Source organism: Quercus suber, unplaced genomic scaffold (assembly GCF_002906115.3).
Source record: "Quercus suber isolate HL8 unplaced genomic scaffold, Cork oak 2.0 scaffold_50, whole genome shotgun sequence".
Taxonomy (NCBI): Eukaryota; Viridiplantae; Streptophyta; class Magnoliopsida; order Fagales; family Fagaceae; genus Quercus; species Quercus suber.
In genome coordinates this window covers 84,315-97,809 of record NW_027069515.1, presented here as the reverse complement: position 1 = coordinate 97,809, position 13,495 = coordinate 84,315, and the positions used below count along the sequence as shown (strand labels likewise).

Genomic DNA, 13,495 nt, shown 5'->3' with positions numbered 1-13,495 from the left:
CATCCAATTATCTCCTTCGATGAAAAAGTAGAGGCTCTTCCAGTCTCTATTTGAGTCTGGGGTTTCAAAAATAACTTTCAGGACGGGGCTTCTAGGGACAAAGCTATACATGCCCCTCGACTTGTCTATCTCATCTGGACGGTAGCAGTGGAGGAACTCTTTTATCATAAGCCTTCTCCCACCGTCCGACATGGCTCTGTACAGAACCTCCATCGCAATGAAAACCCTCCAGGCATTAGGAGACACCTAGCTGACAGATATACCTAGGTATTTTAAGAGTTCGCGGTGTAACGAATTTAACGAAAATCTCAGGCCGGCCTTAAGCACTTGTTCGTACACACCTACTCCGTCAACTCCTTCATAATAACATTTTTCTGACATGTAGGGTAGACGGAGTGGGATGTGGTCTGGGATTTGGTAACGGTCCCTAAGGGTATTAAAATGGGTTTCCTTGATAGTGGACGTGAAGGCGTGTACTGTCCACTTTGGAAGCATGATGAACTCCCTAAGTCCATCAGCTCCCACGACAGATCTAACTATTGGCTCTTCGTCGTCAGCTGAACCCTCTTGTATTTCGATCATCTCCAGGCCCTCATTTGTTGAGGACGAGGAGGATGATGACGGACTACTCTCCTCGCTCGGGGCATCGTGGTCTTTGGGACCTGACGGGTATACCTCTTCGTAGTCCGCCCTGTCATGGACGACCGACTGGATACTCGACGCACTAGACATGGCCTATAGGTAATGACAAAACCTAAGACTATGACGGGTTTGGAAAGAACGACGGGCACATAAAGTCTAAAAAATAGATAAAGAAGACCTAAAATTAAAAGAGGACGGATAGGAAACTACTTACCAGAAGTTCGGAGTAAGCAAGATGTTGCAAGCGACGGGTATAGGAGTGAACGGACTATTCTTTGACAGATGTGACGGACTCGCTCTGACAATTTTTCCAGCAACAAGTGGAAAAATGAGGGGCGGAGGGGTCGGTATTTATAAAGGATATGCACGGAGGACGAAGCGACACCTCGTTCCAAAACAATGACCATTGATAGGATGACACTTGGCGCAGCTCATAAATGTGTTAACTCCTGATCTAACAATGTATGGAGGTAAGTTCACGGATCTAGGTGTCATGAAAACATGATCGAGATTTTAAAACCGTCACCCCATGGGTCCGTTCTCTTATCCGTGACAGACCCATCGGGTGAGGGGGCAATTGAAAGGGAGAAAATACGCGCTAGGATGCCTATTGTGAATGTACGGGCTGACTATAGTCCGCGAACATAAGAATAGATGAGCCCGTTATTTACACAAGGCCTTAAGTGGAAGGACCTGATACAGACAAAGCGAAGAAGGATGGGCTGGTCGGCCATGGGCCTGTTGGACCCTTTAGTGGGAATACTTTGGCCCATTCTCGTAAGGCCCTAAACAGAGTCCTTGTGCTACTTGGACTCTAGAAATCTCATGTATTGGTAAAGATCTTCCCTATAAGGAGAAGATTTGTCCACCACGTTTCGGACTCTAAAAAAGAGGATTTCTACAAGGAAAAGACTTGGATGCCAAGTCTAAGAGGAAAAACTTTCGACTACTATAAAAGCCCCAATACTCTCACCAATAAAGGTACGCATTATTTACCCTCTCTAGCACTCTAGAGTTGTGAGAATACTTTCTGACTTAACCTTCGGAGGGTATTTGGCCGGCACCACACCGGCGCCCTTTGATAGGTTTTCGTCTTTGTCTTGTGTAGGTTTACGTTCGAGCGCGAAGGCATTGTGTGACTCACTGGTGAATTTCTCAGCTTCATCACTATCTATCTCTCTTCCATCAATAACCACTTATTTTCAGATTCTCAAGAACCCTTCAAGGCATGCACCTTTCGATGACATATTCGATTTCACATTTGCCATAAATAGCTCTAATAATCAAACCAATAGCTCCCATGCATGTCTTCTAGAGCTTGAAATACTCTTTTCCTCTCTTCAACTTTTTGCCGGTTTGAGCTTTTGACTTAAAAGAGTTTTAAGGCCTTACTGAGCTTACTCACAGAGTCACAGATCATAGATGCCGTCTGAAATTTTGCAGGAGTTTTAGTCGAATGTATGTTTTCACACCTGCCAAACTATGGACTATAGTTGTTTTGCTTTGATTTTACCAGATTTGATACATTTGTTTATTGAGGTAGATTTTTAGAGTTGAATTGCATTTATTTGGTGCTTTTGAGTTTTATTATTTTCCAAAATAATCTTACAGTTATCTTATTATAGTAGTATGTGCTTTACCGCTTATCATACTTTTCAGTTGTCTCCATTGGTATTTACTAGATATTTTGCTTATGATTTGTTATTTTGCAGACTTCAGAATTTAGAATTTGGGGTCATGGGTAGCCAACCACATGTGCTAGTAATACCATTTTCAGCACAGGGCCATGTCGCCCCACTTATGAAGTTTTCTCACTGGATTGTTGATCATGGGATCAAGGTCACATTTGTTAGCCCTGAGTTCATACATGAAAGATTAAAAACTACAATGCCAATTAAGAGCCCAATAAGGCTAGTCTCATTCCCAGATGGTCTAGAACCCGGTGATGATCGAGATGATACTATTAAACTGACCAATAGTTTTCTAGAAGTTATGCCAGGTCATTTCAAGGACTTGGTTGAGAAAATTAACCAGTTTGACGATGAGCATATCATTTGTGTCATTACTGATGGAATGGTTGTGCCGGCTCTCGAAGTAGCTGAAAAGATGGGAATTAAAAGTGCTATACTATGTCCTGCTGGACCAGCAACCTTGGCTTTCATACTAAGTATCCCAAAGCTTATTGAGGATGGAATTATAGATACACAAGGTAATAACTGACTACTATTCTGCCAGTGACTCTTACGGTCAATTGACACCTTTACAAAATTTAGCTATTTGCCATCACAAAAAGTTACTTGATCTACTTTACTTACTTATATATTATAGCAGTGAATCTATTTTAACTTTTAACACAATAAAATAATATAAACATTACAAGAAAATAATATATTTAATACAATAAAATAATATATTTACTATAATAAAATAATATATTCACTACAATAAACAACAATTACAATCACCCACAACCACTACTGTTGCCTTTACCGCCACCGCCACCGCCACCGCCACCGACTCTTTCACCGCCACCATCACCACCACTAACCCTTCTGCTTCCACCACCGTCGTTGCCACATGATAACAAATAATCGTCTAGTATTAACAAGTGATTTTTTTAACCCTAAATTATACTTATACATTTTTTTTTTACTAAAACACTTTCTCAATCATCATTATAGCAAATAAGAAACTAGAGTAACAATAATATTTTGTTTTAACCCCAAATTATATATATACAAATTTATCTTTTGACTAAAAAAAAAATTCTCAATCGTCATAATAGCCTATTATCGTCTCCCTTTCTTCTCTGACTCTCCTTCTTCTCTGACTATCTTTCTATTTCTCTGTCTCTCCTTTTCTCTCTATTTTTTTTTTTCTCTTCACTTGGTTGTTTTTGGTTAGGTTGAATCGGTGTTTACTGGCTTTAAAGTGGGGGTTTGAATTGGCTGGGTTTTAGAGGTGGGTTGAATCGGTGTGGGTTTCAAAGGTGGTTTGAATTGGCTAGGTTTCAGAGGTGTGTTGGTTGGGTTTCAATTCTAGTATTGAAGTTGAATTAGTGGCCGGGTTTCAATTCTAGTATTGAAGTTGAATTAGTGGCTGGGTTTCAGAGGTGGGTTGAATCGACATCGTGGGTTGAATCGGCGTGGGTTGCTGAATTGTTGTCGGTTGTTGAATCAGTGGTGGGTTTTTGAATCAGTTTCGGTGGCCGAAGCTTGTTTGAATTGATGAAAGTGGTGAAGCCATGGAGATGAAATTGGTGATTGCATTTTGCTTGGGTTTCAGTTGTTGAGTTTTGCATTTTGAATCGGTGTGGATTTTGTTGTTGCAGTTTGAATTAGTGGCTAGAGCTTGTTTGAATCGATGTGGAGAGTGGTGGAGTTGTGGAAATCAAATTGAGTGGTTGTGCTTTGTGTGAGTTTCATTTGTTGCGTTTTATGTTTTTTAATCTGGGTTAGGAATAATTTTTTTTTAGCTCTCAGCTACATTGCACAACCATAGATAGCTGTGCACTGTATCAATGAAGGTAAAAAAAAAAAAATACCTTTAGCTCCATTGCTGGATGGTTGATTTTCTGTTTTGGTGGAGCGAAAATAGCTATATAGTTATTTAGCTCCACTACTACAAATGCGCTAAGTCTCTCCATTTCACTATTAAGATTTTACTTTAAATGAAAAAGAAAAATGGAAAAGACAATAAAGTTCATATGGATGTTATTTTTATATTAAACAATTGATATATGATATGGTACATGTTTGGTTTTGATAAAAATAATCTGACCCTGTAGGAACCTCAAAGGAAATCCCTGCATGGACAAGCATAAAGTTGCCATGGAGCTGCCCTGGAGACTCAAAGTTTCAAGAATTTTTATTTGGACATGTTTTCAGGATGAACCATTTTGTCAAACAATGCAACTGGCTTCTCTGCAACTCATTCTATGAACTTGACTCATTGGCCTTAAATTTAATTCCTGAAATCATGCCTATTTGCCCATTACTTTTAGCCAATCAGTCAGGTAGTCATATTGGAAGCTTTTGGCCAGAGGATTCAACTTGCCTAAGTTGGCTTGATAAACAACCTGTGGGTTCAGTCATTTATTTTTCCTTTGGTAGCACATCAAACTTCAACTAACAACAATTGGATGAACTTGCACTTGGACTTGAACTCATAGGCCAACCATTTTTGTGGGTTATTCGGTTAGATATCATCAATGAAATACTTTCAGAATTCCTAGATGGGTTTAGAACGAGAATAGCTGATTGTGGAAGGATTGTTAATTGGGCACCTTAAGAGTAGGTGCTAGCTCACCCTTCTACTGCATGTTTTCTAAGCCATTATGGATGGAATTCAACCTTGGAGGGTATAAGCATGGGAGTCCCATTTCTATGCTAGCCTTACTTTATAGATCAATTCCAAAATAAGAGTTACATATGTGATGTTTGGAAGATTGGTTTAGGGTTGAACCCAGATGAAAATGGGATTATCACTAGGCATGAAATTAACATAAAGATAAAAAAAATTGCTCTTTGATGATGGTATAAAAACAAATGCATTGAAACTGAAGGAGATGGCTAAAAAGAGTGTTACTAAAGGTGGATCTTCTTTTAAGAATTTTGAAAGCTTTATTGAACAAATAAAGCTTTAAGATGTTTTTAAGATGTTTATGTTTTATTGATGACAAACTGGAGAAAGATCTTGGTCTGAAGTTCACAGTTCATTCTCTGACCATTGCTCTGTCTATTACATTTTGTCATCAATGAGCGTAATAAATGCGTGACATCGTCTCTTGGTTAATGATGGTTTTAGCTTAATGATGATCGTAAATTTCTAACTTATCAACCGGCATGTTAATATCAAGTTTACCTCAATACTAACAGGTACCAACTTAAGTTGAAGGTGCTTATCAAAATCGTTTCTTGTGTTCCTTTTTCTTTTCTTGCATAAAAGCCATAATATGCAAAATTTATAAAAATCTTGAAACTTCATTTCATTTCAAACTTTGCAAGATTACAACTTGGCTGAAACTTAAAGTATTTGTGCAATATTACATAACTAAACATTTAACAAAACTGTTATTGACAAGCCTAACCCCAAAGACATAAAACTAGGGTTCAGAACAAACTAAGATTATGAATTACATCTGTGCTCAAAAGGATCAAGTACATCTTGATTCCTTCTATACAACAAAAGAGCTAAACTACTATACAACAAAAACTATACATTCTAACAAATAAGAATCACAGATTCTTTGCCACCTCTAATACTCTTGCTACTTCTAGGAAAGAATCTGTGCATTAAAATATAATAGGGTAAGCTGCGAAGCCCAATAAGGTTTTAAGCTCCATGAGCATTTAACAAGAATGCATGTTGAACAGTTTTAGACCCCTTAAAACAACCAGTTTAACCTAGTTAATTAGCCAAGTGATTAACTTAGTCAATTTAAGCAATTCTAGGTTATCACAAACATACAGTCATATCAAAAGTATAAAGCAGCGAAAATATAAAAGACATAATGATATGATCACCTAGGAAACCACACGGTAAAAACATGGGAAGGATTTGACCTAGCTATCCTCAAGGTAAACCTGAATCCACTACGCAAAAGAATCGAAGTTCATACAAAAGGACTTACAAGCTCCCCGTTTGACTTCCTAATGCTACTCACCAGTAGAACTTACTGACACGACCACGTGCAAGCTTCGAATCCACGGACTCCTTCTTTCTTGGATTCTCCAATCAGCTACAAGCACCCACGCTTGATATTCTTTAAGCTTCTATGGTAGCAACCGAGTTGATCATCAAGATGTTGAAGTAATCTCTACCTTGAAAACCCTAAACTTTGTGTAAAGGAAAGCTCCTCTAGATCTCACAAGAGATTTACACAAAACAGGAAAGTATGAGCAACAACTCAACTAGAGCAACTCTAAAAACGTGGCTAGGGTTTTTCTTTATATACCTAGGGTAAAAAACAGAAAACCCAAAACGTTTAATGAGTTAGGGCTGAGCTGAAAAATTCTGCAGAAAAACATTCTGCCCGAGATTCGATCGATCGAGTCTTTCTTTCGATCGATCGAGCCAGGCCGAAATGCACAAATGCATCTGTAACCTCTCGATTCCAACTTTACATGAAAGACCCAACTTTGAGCAAGCCTAAATAAGACTAACCAACTTGTTTTGATCATGGTTTGCCAACAATACAAATTAGAGTTCTAAATACATAAAATCCTAAATCTTTAGAACCTAACAGACTCCCCCTTTGGCAATCTGTGACAAAATACAAACACTAAGCTCAAAGTTTACAATTTAAAAAGCCCTTTGCAAAAATAATGCTCATAAAACCAAAATTCAATCCTAACTACTATCCATCAGTTGCAAGTGTAGACAGCAGCTCAATTGAATCAATTTGTTCATTCCTGAAATACTCAATAAACGCATAAACGCATATGTGACAGAAAATAGTATATAAACAGGTATAACATTTTTGTATGATTCACACAACACACAATAAAGACATATATCAAATGAATAACTCAGAGAATATAAATCAATAAATGGTGAATCCAAAGCAACAAGAATCAAAAGAAAACATGTATATCAATCAGTGTTACTCCCCCTAACATGAATATGCCCCAAAAAAAGATATACAAGGTGAAGCGCCTAAATACAATCTACCAGCTCCACTAGCTCCTCAAAACAACAAAAACTCTCCCTAACTACAAAACTCCTCTACAAACTCTACTCCCCCTTTTTGTGACGAAATGCCAAAGGGCAATCACAATCCATCATCAAAAGGAGGTGGTGAGGGTGAACGAAGATGTGCCAGAGCAGCTCGTAATGCATGGATCTCGTTAAGCAAGTCCACCAAAATCTGACTATGAGCCGCCTGAACGGTCATGATAGTCTCCAAAGTACGACGGATATCAAATTCATTCGATGGAGGTAGAGAAACAGTAGCAGCAGCAGCAGCATCATCAGGATCAGGAACATCCTCACCAGAAGGACCTGTAGAAGAAGAGGGAGGAGATGCGGACCCAGAAGGTGTAGACCTAGGGTGTTTAGAGCCAGCTTGAAGGTGAGCAGCCCTCTGTCTAAGAAAAGATGCACCTATAGGACCAATGACATGCATGGGCTTAGAGGAAGGAAAACCACTAAGATTAAGATAAAGAAGAAACCTATGGATAAAAATAGGATGAACAAGGGCATGAGAAGAAGATGAACTCCTATACACTTCGTTCAAAGAACGAAAGAACAAATGGGAAAAACTGATAGGAGCATCAGTAACTAGAGTGTACAAAAATACACACCTCTCAAGAGGAATGGTGTGCAGATGAGAAATGGGCCAAAAGCAGTGACACGCTATCCTAAAGAAAAGATAGTGTAGCTCAGAAAGCTCAGTAGTGGTGATCCTAGGATCAGAACCCCACTGGATAGATGACCCAGTGATGTAAGACATGACATCACTCAAAACTGGAGACTCATCATAAGGGTAGACAGGGTGCTGGACCAAAGGTACCCCTAGAGCATCAGCCACTACTGTAGGAGTAATGGTGTACTCTACGCCTCGTATCCAACTCTTTACTAAAATGTTGGAATCATAGATGCGGATCGAGATGTTTGAGTAGAACTCTCGAATCAAGGTAGCAGGTGGAGGAGGATCAAGGGTAGCCAGCCCTTGCGCTCTAAGTTTGCCCTAATGGCAGGATCCAACTCATCTAGAATGACAGACCGCTCAAACCAAATCTTACGCCTAAGGTTCAGCTTCTCATAGATTTCTTGGTTTTTCTCACTCGGAAATTTCTCACAGTCAAAGGATGGAGGGGAAGGAGTAGGTGAAGGGACAGACCTACGAGCCCTAGTTTTCCTAGACATGATGCTAAGGAAAGGACAGAGACACAAGAGAAAATCAAAAGAGAAACAAATAAAAACCAAAGACAGACTACAAGTTAGCACCAAAAAAAATAAAAAAATAAAAATAAAAACAAAAACTATATGATGCATGAACAATTAAAATGGCATGATGCATGTACTAATGCAGTAAACAAAGTTCAATTTTAAGTTCAATTTCACAAAATTGGCTCGAGCATAGAGTTTCTAACCAAAAACCCCAAAAATTTGAAAACCACTTGTACAATTTTGAAGCACATTGATGAATTAAGCATTACAAAATACAATCCATAAATTATAATGCCTAATTACATCCAATCAACAAGCCAATTTTATCAAATTCAACCTAATTGATCAAAATCCCCAATTCGGAACAATTATAAACCATAGAATTTTCAATTCTCCACAAAATCCAAAATTTATCAAATTAAACTATCAAGAACATCTTTATAGCTTGTCCCCATAAAAACTCATTGATCAATTTCACAAAATTGGGCTTGAAACATCAAAAATCCCAAAAAGAGAAAGGTCTAAAAATATGAGGTAAAATGCATGAAAAATGCAAAGAAACTCAAAAAAGAAGAGCAAAAGAGACTTACCAACTTGAGGAAAGAGAAATCTTGCAAAAATTTTGAAGGAAAACGACAAAAAATCGCTGTAGATCGTTGCCTAGTCGGAGAGAGAAAAGGAAGTTTGAAAAAAACTTTTGAAAAAGTAGTGGAATCAGTCAAAGAGTACTGTTTAAAAAATCTAATACACGACTTTTGATTGATCGAAAATTACATTCGATCAATCGAATCACTTCGAAAGTTTTAAAAAGAATTTTAAATAGTTTCGATCGATCGAAACAGGCAGTGGATTACAGTATTTTGAGAAAAATTCTAGTTTTGAAAAACTAAAACCAATTAAAAAAAAACTCCTCAAAGCATTAAAATCAATGAAACACAATGCATGAGTATGAGATGAAATGGAATGCTTTTTCAAAAACCCAAATTTGTAATCCCAGTTTCTCCAATGAAAGTTTCAACTAGTTCTTCCTTTATAATCACAAGTAAAAAAAAAATGTTTTGTATAATACTCAAGGTATTTTCAAACTTGGTTGGTCAGACCAAAAACACACACAATAACATGTACAGTGTTTAACAAAGAGTAACTTGTGTAGTGTGTGCAAACTAGCAAAAGCTTGAGATACATGTGAGGTGATATGTGAATAGAAATCAATCACAAAGTCTACAAAATTCATCACACGGAATTTAAAAGAGACTATCACCTAAAGAGTTACATCCTATAACTCCCACATCTCCTAGAACAAAAGCTTGCAATCATGTAAGTTTCTTGAATTTTTGCCTCATAGTTATATGAGATGGCATCAAGCCTAATAGTACACACCAATTTTAATTATGTGAGATAGCATCAAGCCTAATAGTACACACCAATTTTAAGCATTAAGCAATTAAGTTGAGGCATCACCTTATGTTCTTTTTGTGCATGCGCTACACTTTCTCGAGAACAAAATCTTATGATATGCACTAAAGTGTTCATGATTGGTTAATGAACAGTGGTGAGATAGATATTTATGCCTTTATCAAAATAATCAAGTCCGACAGTCAAATAACATGTGACTTCAAGATCAAGAAAAAGTGATCAAAAATCATAAACATCTTTCCCACACAACATGCACTACAAAGTTTTAACTAGTCAAGTGCAATAAATAGGCTCATCAACGCTAAACAAGGTACATACGACATGTTATGTGTAAATAAATTGACCAACTTTGTTTTCAAAAACCAAGAAACATAGTGCCATAATATATTTTACTTTTCTCCATTTTTTTTTTAAAAAAAAAAAAAAAAAAAAAAAAAACAAACAAAAAAACAAAAAAACAAACAAACAAACAAAAAAAAAAAAAAAAACAAAAAAACCAAATAACAATGGTCACAAAGGAATGAGCAATGAAGCATAAGGACCATGTCAGAAAGACTCAATTAGATCGAGTCTTTTGCATCCAAAACCTTTTAGATGCACCACGAGCATTGGAGTTCTTATTCACATTCGAGTGATTTCCAACTCCAGGATTGGAATAAAGGTTTAACGCCTTTACCAATTCACCAATGAGTGCCACAAGATCTTGTGCTTGAGGCACAGGCACCTTTGGTTTGTTTGCTCTCTTAGCAGGTTGAAGCTTGTAATATTTAGGACGAATGTGTCTAGACTTTCCACAATAGTGACAAACCCAAGCAGGTTTACCATGTATCTTGTCCTTAGAAAGGGTAGAATCCTTAGGTTTAGACTCTCCTAGATCAACCCTAATCTTCCTAGATGGTGAAACTTCTATGGGTTTAACAACCTCACTCATAGGGGGCTTAACAGTTTCACTCACAACCTCACTCGCAGAAGGTTCCAAAGAAGATGGAGGAACAAAGTTTGTGGAATGTGGTGCAGAATCAAAAATGCTTTCAACATATCCTAAACCAGATTTATCAGAAGGATACTTTTGAACATTCAACATATGATCAAGTTTAGAACTAGCAGATCTAGCAACAGATAAATCATGTTCCAAAGTTTTAACTTTATCAAGCAAGAGCATGTTCTCAGATTTAACATTGTTCAAAAGATCATTAGCATCAAACATGATAGGCCACAATCTGAATGACCCCTAGTGATTAACCCTAATTAATTAAATTAGCCAAGTTTATTAATTAATCAATTAATCATGCAATTTTATGGAAGCACAAACAAATCACCAAAAACTAAATATGCAACGGAAAATAAATAACATGATGATTTGTTTACGAATGGGGAAAACCCTAACGGCAAAAACCCCACCGGGTGATTTTCAGGTCACCACTCCCGAAACTCCACTATTATCAAATCAAGCGGTTACAAGTAAAGGAATTCCAAGTACCTTACCAACCTACAGTTGAACCCTTACCCCAATACCCAATTAGACTTGATTTGTAGTGACAGTTCCCACCTTTGATGCATGGCTCCCAAGTACGTGACTAACCAATGCGCAGATCCAAGTACGCGACTTCAGAACACCAACTATGGAAGAATGGTTGGCTGCAAAGTTCTTCAATTCATCCTTTATGATGAATAGCAGGAAGATGCTTGGTTACAAAACCCTACGGTGCAAATACACAGCAACTTCTTGATGGAAGATGAACTAGGTCAAGAACTTTGTCTTTTGATCACAATTTGCTTGAACAGAAATTGCTCAATGATCATGCAACTTGTGTCACACTTGATGGCTCTTAAAAAAATCATTTTATATGTTTAGGGTTAGAAGAAAAGAAGGCCCAAAAACATATTCACGGATCCTAAGAAAATCATATTAGAAATCTAAAATTTTAAATCTTGACAGATAGCAGGTGTCGAGGTAGCTATCGAGAAGGTGTCGAACTTTAAAAACTTTGCACTTCAGCTTGCTTTTTCTTGGACAGACTTGATGACTTCAACACTTGACCTTGAAACATTGTTTCTTGAAGTATTAAAAACACCTAGAACTACCCAATTACAAGTAGAGTACGTTTTGTCAAAGGATTAGCCAATTTACATAAATAAGTGACATATGTTTTTAATCAAGTTAAAACATATATGTCCTAACAATTTCCCCTTTTGGCAATCCGTGACAAAACCACAACAAACAAATGAGCATATGAGAGAAGTCATAAATCACTCAACTCATATTCACTTGTTGAATACAATAAAATCTATCCTAACACAAACTCTTGAAAAACTTTGCAAGAAGAGAGTTTATGGCAAGTAGACTTTGACAACCTGTATTTCTGAAACACTTTAAACAAAACTCATCAAGGCATCTTGTGTGAAACAAAAATAAATAGATTGCATACAAGTATAAAGAACATGTGTATAAAGAGAAAAGAAACAACACATGAAGAGAGAGGTAAAAGAAACATACATCCACATATAAAGAATATAAGTATAATGTATGTAAAATGGTCAAAGGACCTCATATACAAGATCAATGTATCTAAGAGATAAGAAAAGAAAAAAAAATACATATATAGCCTCGCTACATCCCTCAAAAATGACAACACTCCCCCTATCAAAAATGTCCTATACTAACTCTCCCCCTAAGATGACTACTCTCATAGCCCAAAACTACTCCCCCTTTTTGTCACGAGTGACAAAGGGTAGAGTGTCATGTAGACATCTCATCGGCAGAGCTAGCATCCCCATCATCATCATCATCATCATCATCATCCTCATCATCCTCAGAATCTGAAGCTGCTGGAGTAGGTGGTGAAGGAGTAGCCTCTAGAGCAAATCCACCCATGGTCGCCTGCCATCGTGCAATACGACCAACACGAACATTCACCTGATACAACTCAGCAGAGAGTGTATCAAGACGAGTGTCCATGCGCTGCAGCTGCGCCATAATATCTCCAAGGGATACATCGCTCGAAGAGGAAGAACGAGCAGATGTAGATAGAGCTGATCTGGATGGAGCCGAATGGGAGGGAGGAGTGGCACCCGGCTGTCTTGACCTGAACTGCGCCTCACTACGTTTTACGGTAGCGGCCTCTATGGCAGATATGTGTGTGAAGTGGTCGGACACAAGAAAGGGAATGGAAAAATGGCGTAGAATCCGCGTGATAGCAGAAAGAAAGATGAACTTATCACGGGACGCCAAATCAAGATAAACATCTATGATAGACCGGATGAAGTGAGAAGGAAAGTCTATGGTAAGATGCTCTAGAAGTGATAGCAAAAATCGAGCACGAGGCTCTGTGATAGAGTTATAGTGAGAAAGAGGATGGAGAATAAAAGTCATCACCATGTTGATAAATCTAGGACCTTTAGCAAAAGGCCTACATGATGTGAACTGATGCTCACCCCAATCAGCAGGGCGCTCACAAAAAGCAGAAATGAGCTCATCTTTGGACACAGTCCTCAGACGCTCACAAGAGGTGTAATCAGGAAACTCTATCCTAGGTACCCGAAG

The 13,495-nt window shown here is 37.8% G+C and overlaps 1 pseudogene; it reads left to right on the top strand.

Moving 5' to 3' along the window:
• Positions 1-730: 730 nt before the first annotated feature.
• On the top strand, positions 731-5,287 carry LOC112040024 (UDP-glycosyltransferase 83A1-like; annotated as a pseudogene).
• Positions 5,288-13,495: the final 8,208 nt, after the last annotated feature.